Raw genomic sequence first — 11,400 nt, 5'->3', positions numbered from 1 at the left:
GTAGGTGGCGGGTTTAGTGCGGTGGGAATACTCGCCCACGTGGGAACGCATGCTGAGCACTGCTCTTTTCCTCCACACTGGGCAGGGCCGCTTCTGGATCTCTCTCCGCTGCAGCTGGGCGACGTGATCCTGCTGGTACCTGCTGGGCTCTTAGTAAGCGTTCCTGCAAGAGGTGGGTGGGGGTGAGCCTGCACCAGTCCGGGGTGGCTCAGAGTTCAGGCGCTGGAAGGGAGCCTCCGCAGCTTCCCCTCGGAGGTCAGCCCCAGGCGCCGCAAGTCTTTCCCACCGCCAGGGATGGCTCTTTGCCCGTGTTCTTTTGTTCATGGAGTTAGAACAAGGTGACTTCTCAAGACACGCCGCCCACACACCCCATCCTGTTCATCTAGTCACTTAAATACCTCTGCTGCACGTCCCTTCTCTCCATGTCCGTGGCTTCCGCCACCATCCAAACCACAGCAGTCCGCAGCTTTGCTGATCCCCGCAGCTGCCCTTGTCCCCCACCGATCTGCTTGCCACGCCGAAGCCAGAGATCCTTGCAGAACACAGATCTGATCATTGCATCCCCCTGCTTAAAACCAACAGGTGGCTTCTCGTTGCTTTCATGGCAAAGACCCAAGTCCTGATCATGCTCTAGCGAACCGCCTGTGGTGTGGCTCCCATCTACTCCGCAGCCTCTTTCCCCAGCAGCGCCTTTCATTCTCTGTGCTGTAGCCAGGACTGCCCTTCATTCACTGGCACAATGCACTCACCCCAGGGACTTAGCACATGCCATTGTTTCTGCCTGAAATGCTCTCCCCGCACCCTATCTATTTACTGTAACTAGTTAATTCCAGTCACTCGATTTCATTTCAGTGGCATCATCAGTCAGGGAAGCTTTCCCTGCCTTTCTATTATTTGTATTCATGTTTGTTTAATGTCTCTCCAAGACTACAAATGCCTAATTTTGCAGGTTATGGTCATCCCAACTTGCAGCACAATACCTGGCAAGAAGTCAGTGCTCAATCAATATTTGCTAAGTACATGAATGGAACGAGTAACTGTCTTAAAGGAGCAGCTACCGTTACAGAAGAGTGAAGGCGTAGGAAACTTGGAGAATGCTGGCCCTGACCCCACCTCCTGTATGACTCAAGGATGAATTTATACCCAAAATCAAAGGCAGCTGCTATATCCACGGAGGGGTTGCTGCTGGGCAGTAACCACAGTGGAAGCAGGAGACTTCCCAAGGTTTCTGAAAATGAATCTGTGAACATCTCTATTAGACTAATCTAGCTGGCACAGTGGAAGTCCATATGCGTGGTCTGGGGTGTTTTTCAGGCATGCCAGTGAGGTTACGGTTTCTCTCCTGGGCAGGATAGTAATACTAGGACCAAAGAGATCCTAGGCAGGGGCCAGTCATCACTAGGCTCGTGAACAAATTCAACTTCCTTTACAGTCATCATTTACATCTTAGAAAATACTCCATGACACACATTCTAACAGATAAAATTAACTATAATACACCTATTTGAACTGACCTTGAAGTTTGCCTTCGTGTTATAAGTTACAACCTAGAGAAGTAAGTACAATTTTTGAAAAACCGTGGAGACTGAATAACAGAGATTTAAGGGAATTCATGCATTATATCACAAGATGCGGAGCATGCATAAATGAAAACTTACAGAACTGTGCTTGATCATCAGACGTAAACACAGCCTAGTCATTCTGATCTTTTTGAGGTGATGAACCATGTGCCTCACGCTCTGAATTCTTACAGTACTTGTGCCAACAAGATTTATTTGCCTAAAGATCTTTTTCTCAGCAAAGTCCAGGATAACCCAAGCCTTTTCTTTGTAATTTTAATCCAGTCTGAATTGAAATGATGTTAAGCTTATTTTTATTTTCACAATTTTCCCTTTTGTGGCCCCTCTGGTGCTACTTCAGTTCATCTTGTGTGGGCTATCAGATGCTAACGCAGGTCCATGAACGTGTTGTCTGAGGCCTCTTTACCCATCATTACTCTTACATATATGTGGAAACTATTTCAGCATTAATATGATGTGTTGATATTTTACTATCTAATGTTCTTAGTATATTACCCCAAACCCACAACTCAAATTTCAGTTCTGTATAATTTGGGGGTTTTTTTAATTTGTTAATGTAGCTACTAAAGTTGTAACCAAGTTTTTACCTCTCTGAAATTTACAAAACGATGAGGGCATATTCATCGTTTACAGCTTGGATAAAATTGGAGAGCCCTTAGGTTTTGTCCCATTTCCCTTGGTGATTTTCTAGAAGGAGTCAGCTGTGTTGATGGTAGCTGTAGTTAGTAACTGTTTTAGTAACTGTATCAATTTTCTGTTGTCATAATAATACATAGTAAATACATAACAAGTACTGTATAACAACAAATTGTGTAGCCTAAAACAGTAATAATTTACTTAGCTCACAATTCTGCGGGTTGGCCATTTGGGCTGGTCTTAGTTGGCTGTCTTTGCTCATGCGTCTGTGGCCTGCCACCTGGTTGGAAGAGAACTAGCCAGTCTAGGATGGCCTGGGACAACTTGTCTCCACTCCATGTCATCTTCCAGGAGGGTACTGGGGCTTACCTACATGGTAGGCACAGTCAGGAAAAAACCCACGGGCCTTGTGAGGTCCAGGTGTGGAACCAGTGTACTGTTTCTTCTGACACATCCTATTGGCCAACGCAAGACACAAGGGCAACAAGATCCAAAGGCGGGGGAAATAAACCCCCTCTTAGTGAAAGGAGCATCAAAGTTGCATTACAAAGGGCCCGGGTAAAGGGAGGGGTGGAGAATTGAGGCCATTTTTATGGTCGAATCTACTACAATCCATCCTTTGGCCCCAATTATTCACATTTCTCCACCAAAAAAAAACCTCACTTCCTCCCAAGATCCCCGGAAGTCTCACCCAATCCCAGTACCAGGCTCAAAGTGCAGGGTCTCATGATCTATACTAGGTTGAATGTGGCTCCTCAGGTGCGGTTCCTCTTGATCCACAGATGGATAAACTACAAATATCAATTATCTGCCCCCCACACAGCATACACTGGCCAAAGGGGAAAGGACCACCACAGTGAATACTTCCATTTGAAAAGGAAAAGAATGGGGGTCCCTGGGTGGCACAGTCGGTTAGGCGTCCGACTCTTGGTTTCGGCTCAGGTTGTGATCTCAGGGTGGTGGGATCGAGCCCCGCGTCGGACTCCACACTCAGCATGGAGTCTGCTTGGGATTCTCTCTCCCTCTCCCTCTGCCCCTCCAGCCTGTGCACGCACGTGCTCTCTCTCTAAAAAAAAAAAAATAGATCTTTAGAAGAAAAGAAAAAAGGAAGAATGGGTGCACAGAGCAATCACTGGTGCAGAGCAATTCCTAAATCCATAGGGAGAATGTTCACAGGACCATAGGACAAGGGAGTGCTCCCCGATGAGGCTGAGTTCTGCCTGCTGGGAACATTCCCCAGGCTGTACCCCAGCGCGACTGTTACCTCTGCCCTCCTGGAGATCCCTCCTTTTCCAGCACCTCTTCCTCACTCTGAAAAATGTGCCCTTTGAGCAACTCTTAAACTCTTACTGCCCTTAGCAAATTGGGAGCCCAGAGGCCTTTTTTCACTTTAAACTGTCCAGTCCCCTGAAGGTGGTACTTTGTTCATACAGTTCCCTTAAACACTTTGTGGAGATGTCAGCATCGTGGCTGAATAAGATACCCCTCACCATGTCCCCCACTCAACAGCAGTTCAGCATCCATCCACAGACAGAGTGCCTTTCTGGGAACTGTGGGACCCAGCCCCACACACGAAGGAACCCAGGCAGAGTCTCACCCACCCACGTGTCCGGTAATAGGCACACAGACTTTGGTCCCAGCTGTGAAGCTTGCCGTGGCCTATGAAGTGGCTCCACCCCCTCTTGGCCATGCTCTGGGAGCCCCTGGAAAACACCATCTTAGACAATCCCCACCCCAAAGGAAAGAGCTTTTGTGGAAGTCTAGGTTTCCAGCAGACAAATTCCAGCACATCGTTAGAACAAAAAAAAAATATACGAGTTTGGGTGCATTGGAGAGGGTAAGAGGAACAGTGTGATTTTACCCGTATCATCCCTCCCCCAGGGCCTTACAGCTTAGCATCAAGAGAGAGCTCCTTAGGCCAGGATTTCTCTCACAGGGGAAAGCGAGAGCATGTGAGTGAGCACCTGACTTCCCCAGCCATGTGAGATGCTGCCAAAGATACCTGGGTCTCTAGCCTCTTCCAGAGTATGGGTCATGAGTACTGGGGGCAGGAAGAGCTAGGAGAGCAGCAAATAGAAATCTCAGGGGCAAAAAAGGGACCCCAACACTCCCATCAAAAAGCCTGCCCATGAGCCACTAGGGACACCTTGCTCACAGATCCCCCAACTGGCCCACTGGCACCCCCAGCACTCCATGCACCTCACCCCCACACACTCCCACACTGTGACCAGCTCCATGTGTGCACTCCCAATGGCAGTAAAAGTGAGTTTCGGCAAACAGCTAGTGAGCACGCACAAATAATGGGCCCAAATCTGCAGGCCAGGGAGAGACCACCAGCTTGAGCACCACCTTGGGGAAACAAAGGGGAGGCTGTCAGCACTCAACCTAGTTAATTGTGGGGTGGAGAGAAGGCATACAAGCTTAAGAATCAGCCACAAGAGGGAGCAAGAAATAAGGAGAAGGCACATCCACCGGAGGTCTGGGATCGCCCCAGAATCCCTAGCAGGGCTGAGGGAAGGTATTTCTCTCCCAAAGGCAGTTAGTAAAGTCCAGAGGAGGGGATGGCAACTTGAGATGTGAACACAGCAGCGCCAGACTTCAAGGAACATGCAAAATCAAAGAAACATGATGCCACCAAAGGATCATAAGAACCTTCTAGCAACCACCCCCAAAGACCTGGAGATCTGTGATTTACCTGATAATTCAAAATAGCTGTTTTCAGGAATGAGCTACAAGAAAACAAGCAAACAAAAAAGACAATTCAACAGAATCAGGAAAACAATATATGAACAAAATGAAAAGCCTAGCAAAGATGGAAATCATAAACAAGAACCAAACAAAAAATTCTGGAGCTGAAGAATACAGTGAATGAAATGAAAAGTGCAATGGAGAGCACCCACGGCAGAATGGATGTAGCAGAAGAAAATCCGTGAAGTGGACAGGAACTTGGACGTCATCCAGTCCAAAGGATGGAGGAGGACAAAGGAGAGAGGATGAGAGAGTGAAGAAATCCCGGTTGACCTGTGGGACCAACAAAAGAAACAGTCTGTGATTTATTGGAGGTCCAGAGAAGGAGAGCGGGAGAAAGTGGCAGAAAGCTTATTTAAAAGAAATAATGGCCAAGAACTTCCCAAATCAGGGGAGAGATTTGGACACTCAAGGTCCTGAAGCTCATGGGTCACCAAACTCAACTTGAAGAGATCCTTTCCAAGACACATTATAATAAAACTGCCAAAAATCAAGGACAAAGAGGGAATCTTAAGAGCAGCAAGAGAAAAGAGACTTGTAAGTTACAAGCTACCCCCATCAAGCAATCAGCAGATTTCTCCGCAGGAACCTTACAGGCCAGGACAGGGCAGTATGGTATAGTCAAAGGAAGACCCTGCCAACCTAGAATCCTCCACCTGGCAAAGCTGCCCTTCAGAAATGAAAGGGAGATAAAGATATCCCAGACAGACAAAAGCTGAGGGAGTTCATCCCCACTGGACCTGCTCTGCAAGAAACACAGAAAGGAGTTTTTCCAGCTGAAATGGAAGGACGCTAACCAGTAATGTGGATACACAGGAAAACATACAACACATGGTAAGGGTGTGGGGGCAAAGTCGGATTCTGGATCCTGCTAATACTCTAATGTGATGTGTTAACCACTTAACTCTGTGTAAAGGTTAAAGGACAATAGAATCCAAAATACCTGCAGCTACGATCATTTGTGTATGAATATAGAGAACATGAAGACGTAAACCGTAACAGCAAAAACATCCAGGGGAGGACGTGGAAAGGTAGAGTTTTTGTATGCGGTCAAGTTGTAATCAGTGTAAAACTTACTGTTGTATCTATAAGGTGGTTTATTTAAGCCTCATGGTAACCACAAAGCAAAAGCCTACAGTAGATTCACAAAGGAGAAACAGAAGGGAATCAGAGCTTACCACTGTGGAAAACCATCACTCCACAAAGGAAGGCAACAAGAGACTGTCCAGGACATTCCTAGATAGATATAGATATATAGATGTTCATATTGATATATATAAATATATACTTGATATCCATGTATATATGAATATATTCAATATATATTGAATATGTACTTGATATATACCAAGTCATTTCACTGTATACCTTAAACTTACACAACATTATATATATCAATTATATTTCAATAGAGCTGGAGAAAAAAGAATTTCCTTAAAAAAATAAAGTCACTTGTATTTTCCCATCTGATGTGGTTTTGACATGTTATAGGTGGAGTTACATTTTCCCCAAAAAAGACAAGTTGAAATCCTAACCCCTGGTACTTGAAATGTGACCTTATTTGGAGATAGTCTTTACAGAGGATTTCAAGTTCAAATGATGTCATCAGAGCAGGCCCTAATCCAGTATGACTTGTGTCTTTATAAAAAAGGGGAAATTGAGACACAGAGACAGACATGCACAGAAGAAACACACACAAAGAAAAGCCATATGAGGACAGGCAGAGATTGGAGCAACGCAGCCACAAAGCAGGGAATGCCAGGGATTGGTGGCCACCCCCAGAAGCTCGGGAGAGGCAGGGGAGGATTCTACCCAGGGTCTCAGGGGATGCTGTTCCCGCTGCCACCCTCATTTAGGACTGTATCCTCCAGAACGGTGAGACAACACCTTTCTGTTGTCTTCAGCCAGCCAGGCTGTGGTCCTTTGTTATTGTAGCTCTAACAAACTAATACAACATACATTTGTATTTTGAGGACAGTGCTATTCTAACAACTAAGTTCTTACTCCATGCCAGCACTCAGCTCTTCATCCTTACTTGGTAGTGATGTTTGGCCATTAGAATGTAGGCTAGGCTCCAGTAATGGCCCACTTGATGAGGCAGGGAAAACATGAAGGCATAGAGCTGGGTTATATATGTAGGTTCATATACACAGGATCTTGCCGGACAAACCTTTTCATCGTTTCAGTATACGGGAAGATAGAATTTCTAGTAGTATTGGAATCTATATCTTTTCCATCAAAAAGTGGGCATCTAAAACTACCATATAACTTTGGGGCACCAAATAAACCACTCATGGCTTTTTTACTCATTAAAATACATTATGAAGTATTTCATACATATCAAAAATACACAAGAGCAGACATTCCTGTGCCCATAGCACACTGTAAGAAACAAACAAACATTACTAAAAGGAGACAAGTCCCAAGGCTCCCTTCCATATGGACCTCACCCGTCCCTCCACCCCCTCCAGAGGTAGTCACTAACCTATTCTGGGTGGCTCATCCTTGTTAGTGAGGAGGAAACTTTATGTTCTGGATACCAATTCATTATGAGTTAAATGATTTCCCAGTTTGTGTCTTGTCTTCTTACTTTCTATACTGCCTTTTGCTAAACATAGTTTTCAATTTTAATATAAATAGATTGGAATGTCCTATGCCATGGGAAGTATGTGTGTATGTTAACCCCAAATTCAAGAGAGGGTAGGCCTTGAGACATTTTTTCCCCACCCAGTGCCCAGGCTGAGATACACATTTCCTGTGACCTTTTCTGCAAGCAGGTGGCTTTGCCCATGTTCACCCTGCCACTGAGGGGCAGCTCTACAAGGGCTTCCTCCTGTGCTTCCCAGCCCACTCCCAGGGCTCATGGCTCCAAAGTCCTCTTGACATCAGTTAAACCAAGACTTTAACTTACTGAGATCAGCAAATGCTCCCAGAGCAATGTGACTTCTTGTGGTTTCTTGCTTGTGTTTTAGTCTCTGGGAACACACACTTCCTGTGGTCCAGCACATTCCAAACGATGAAAAAAATGATCACACTAGACCAAGATAGGCAGCACTGAAAAGAGCCTGGTGGACACAAACACCAAATCAATTCAGGAGGAATGCACACTGACCCCAGGGCTTGGGAATTCCCACAGATAAGGGCCCAGAAACACATGAGTTTCAAGTCCATCATGACACAGCAATCATGGACAAGAGCACGGATCTGGACATGGGAACAGAACCGATCATTTGAAATTATGCTTGTGATATTTTACCCAGCATTGTGAAATATTTGGTAGCCCAGCGGTTTTTCATAATATCTAGTGGCCAGATACTCCCAGAGACAGAAGTCACTATCTGTGTTTTAAAAGATAGTTTAGAGGCTCCTGGGTGACTGAGCCACTTGAGCGTCCGACTCTTGATTCCTGCTCGGTCATGGTCTCAGAGTTGTGGAATAGAGCCCCAAGTCAGGCTTCATGCTCAAAAGGGAGTCTACTTCCTCCTCCTCCCTCTACCCCTCCCCCTGCATGCTCTCTCTCTCAAATAAATCTTAAAAATATATATATAATTGAGGGGTGCCTAGGTGGCTCAGTCAGTTAAGTGTGACCCTTGATCTCAATTCAGGTCTTGATCTCAGGGTCGTGAGTTCAAGCACAGCATTGGGCTCCGTGCTGGGCACGAAGCCTACTTAAAAAACAAATAAATAAAATAATAATAATAATAAAACATAGCTTAGACATATTCAATTTCACTTTAACTTTCCTTATTTTGTCTTGACAAAAAAAAGCTTTTAAATTTACTTTTCCTATTTGCCGAGCTGTTTTTTTCTTAAAGATTTTATATTTATTTATTTATTTACGAGACAGAGAGAGAGAGAGAGCGCGCGCGCACGCATGAGCAGGGGGAGAAGCAGAGGAGGAGGGAGAGGGAACCCAAAGCAGACTCCTTGTTGAGCATGGAGCCTGACTGGGGGCTTGATCCCTTGATGGCAAGATCATGACCCAAGCAGAAACCAAGGAGTTGGATGCTTAACCCACTGTGCCACCCAGGCACCCACTGAGCTAGCTACCTGTTTTTATTTTCTCTTATTAAAAAGAAAATTATCTTACTAAGAGTAAAGCATACTATATATGGCCATCCTGAACAGTATTTAGGAGCACTTGGGTGGCTCAGTCAGTTAAGCATCTGACTCTTGGTTTCGGCTCAGATCATGATCTCAGTGACTGAGCCCCAAGTTGAGCTCTGTGCTCGGCATGGAGTCGGCTTGAGAATCTCTCTCCCTCTACCTCTGCCCTTCCCACTCATGCTCTCTCTCTCTAAAATAAACAAATAAATCTTTAAAACAACAACAACATTTTAAAACCACAGTGTTATTGAAAGCTTTGTGAAAAAACAAAAAAAAAAAAGGAAAAAACCATGCTTCATTTGAAACACATAATTAAGTTGTATTAATTTACATAGAAAAATGGCATAATACGTTTCCTTTGGGGCTTAAAAGGAATGTATGTCTTAGACAAGAATGCAGAGCTAGGGCATGTGTGAGGATGGCAGGAACCTGAATATTTTTATTTTCCTTTTTGGCCTAAACACCTTTGAGTTCAGGGTTGGGTCCAAGTGATGCTCCATTTTCTAGTTATCTTGAAAAGAAGTTTAATTTGCCCTTAGGAGACTGAAGGGGGATCTGGAGTAATTTAGATAGACCTTTATGTGATTAATAAGAAAATATAGGCCAACATAAGTTTTTGAGGTTTTTGTCTAAAAACTGCTGAGTTAGTACTTGCTAGGCAAGGTGATGGGTGCAGGAGAAATGATATCTAGTCTACAGTTTTCCAGCTGATTAGAAAACACGGTCTACTCCCCTTTCCACAAATACTCGTGAAAACAGGGTCCCTCTCTCTGGCCTCTGCCTCTTTGATTTTTCTGCAAAACCTTGTATTTGCCTCTTGCACTTGGCCCTGTTCTTTCTGTTCCCTTTGTTCTAATGTAGTTCTAGTGTAGGCCCACCTCGACTGCCCTACCTGAGTACATTAGCTTCCTAGTAGGTCCTGCTCCCTCCAGGCTCAGACAGTGGTCTTCCACCTTTTTGCCATAGTTACCTTCACACACAGTCATGTTGCTTCTTTAAAAACCGCCAACATGGCTACCCCCACTCACTGTGTCTCTTCTCCAGGGCTCCCCTCAACCTATGTGCCCTCTCCTCAAGCCACTCTGGCTGGTGACCACACTGGTCCCAATGGGGTTGGCCTCTTCGTTTTATTCTTGAAGCTGACATTTTATTCTTGAGGCTTCACAACGCAAGCCTGAACTTTCCGCTGGAGACAACAGAGTGAATTTGGTTTGAGTAAAGGATAATTCTGTTGGGGCACCTGGGTGGCTCAGTGGGTTAAGTGTCTGCCTTCTGCTCAGGTCATGATTCCGGGGTCCTGGGATAGAGCCCCATGTCTGGCTCCCTGCTCAGCGGGGAGCCTGCTTCTCCCTCTCCCTCTGCCCCTCCCCCTACTTGTTCTCTCTCTCTCAAATTAATAAAATTTTTTTAAAGGATAATTCTGTTATCAAGGTTTTCCCTTCTCCTGGAGAGACCAAGGACCTCTTTCTCATTATTATCCTAAGACCTCAGATTGTCCCTCTGCCACCCTGGATGACTGGTGGCAGGTCGCATTGCATTCACAGGGCTCCAGAGTCCCCTTTGATAAGGGTCTGGGGGGACCTGTTTCTGCCCATTTATCTTGCCACCTGAATGAGTCTCCACTTCGCCTGGGTGGAGTCAGAGGAGCGGGCACGTTCATCTTCTAGGAAGCACTGGACAAGGCAGGAGTGGGGGTGGGGGGGCACGATCAATCACGGAGCGAGGGGTCAGTAACTACGCCTGCTCTGCTATTACGCCTTACTTTGGGGGAAGTCTTTGCACTGCAAGCCATAAACATTCAGGTAAAATAAAGCTTGCACTGCTGACACGCCTAGCTCCGGCACTGGTGCTGTCATGGGCTCAAAGCATGCCCACGGTCCCGCCCGAGGTGGCCTGCAGGATGGGCAATGAACAGCGGTGACCACTGCTGACCGTGTGCATCGCAGGATGGGGTCCGACCCTACGCCGCCCAGTGGCAGCCGAGGGAGGCCGGGCGCGCGCTGAGGCCCGGACCTAACGTGCCGCGGGGCCACCAAACCGACGACTCTGGGTCAGGGCCAGAGTCGCCAGGGCTCGGTCTGGAGTCTGTGCACCTGGGGAAGGGACACTGGCAGACGTCGCGCCGGCCCTCCGGGGACAAGGACACCGCAAGACCACTCCGACGGCCACGCGCGCAGCCAGCCCCGGCGCTGCTCGGACGAGAGCCGCCCCGCCGGCGACTGTCAGCTCCACCTGGGGGCGTGGCCTGGGGCGCCGAGCTGGGCGCCGGGAGGCGGCTGGGATGCGCCTGCGGGCCCCGGCCTCGGCCCCGCTCCGCCCCGCCCCCGTA

At 46.7% G+C, this 11,400-nt stretch overlaps 2 long non-coding RNA genes across 3 annotated transcripts; one reads left to right on the top strand and one right to left on the bottom strand.

Annotated features, from left to right (window-relative positions):
• The first annotated feature begins 13 nt into the window (after nt 1-13).
• LOC118520991 (uncharacterized) lies at nt 14-1,513 on the top strand. The gene is made up of 2 exons (XR_004909916.2): nt 14-338; nt 950-1,513. It is a non-coding gene; the product is annotated as an uncharacterized LOC118520991 (long non-coding RNA).
• An 875-nt stretch (nt 1,514-2,388) lies between these two features.
• Nucleotides 2,389-11,364, bottom strand: LOC118520992 (uncharacterized). 2 transcript variants are annotated; one of them, XR_013446821.1, is made up of 3 exons: nt 10,834-11,364; nt 7,876-8,029; nt 2,389-3,282 (listed from the first exon to the last, which is right to left on the bottom strand). It is a non-coding gene; the product is annotated as an uncharacterized LOC118520992 (long non-coding RNA). The 2 variants fall into 2 exon arrangements; XR_013446837.1 differs by having other exon boundaries at nt 11,004-11,360.
• Nucleotides 11,365-11,400: the final 36 nt, after the last annotated feature.

Source organism: Halichoerus grypus, chromosome 1 (genome assembly GCF_964656455.1).
Source record: "Halichoerus grypus chromosome 1, mHalGry1.hap1.1, whole genome shotgun sequence".
NCBI classification, from domain to species: Eukaryota; Metazoa; Chordata; class Mammalia; order Carnivora; family Phocidae; genus Halichoerus; species Halichoerus grypus.
Note: the sequence above shows the minus strand (reverse complement) of the source record. Positions and strands in the feature narration are given on the sequence as shown.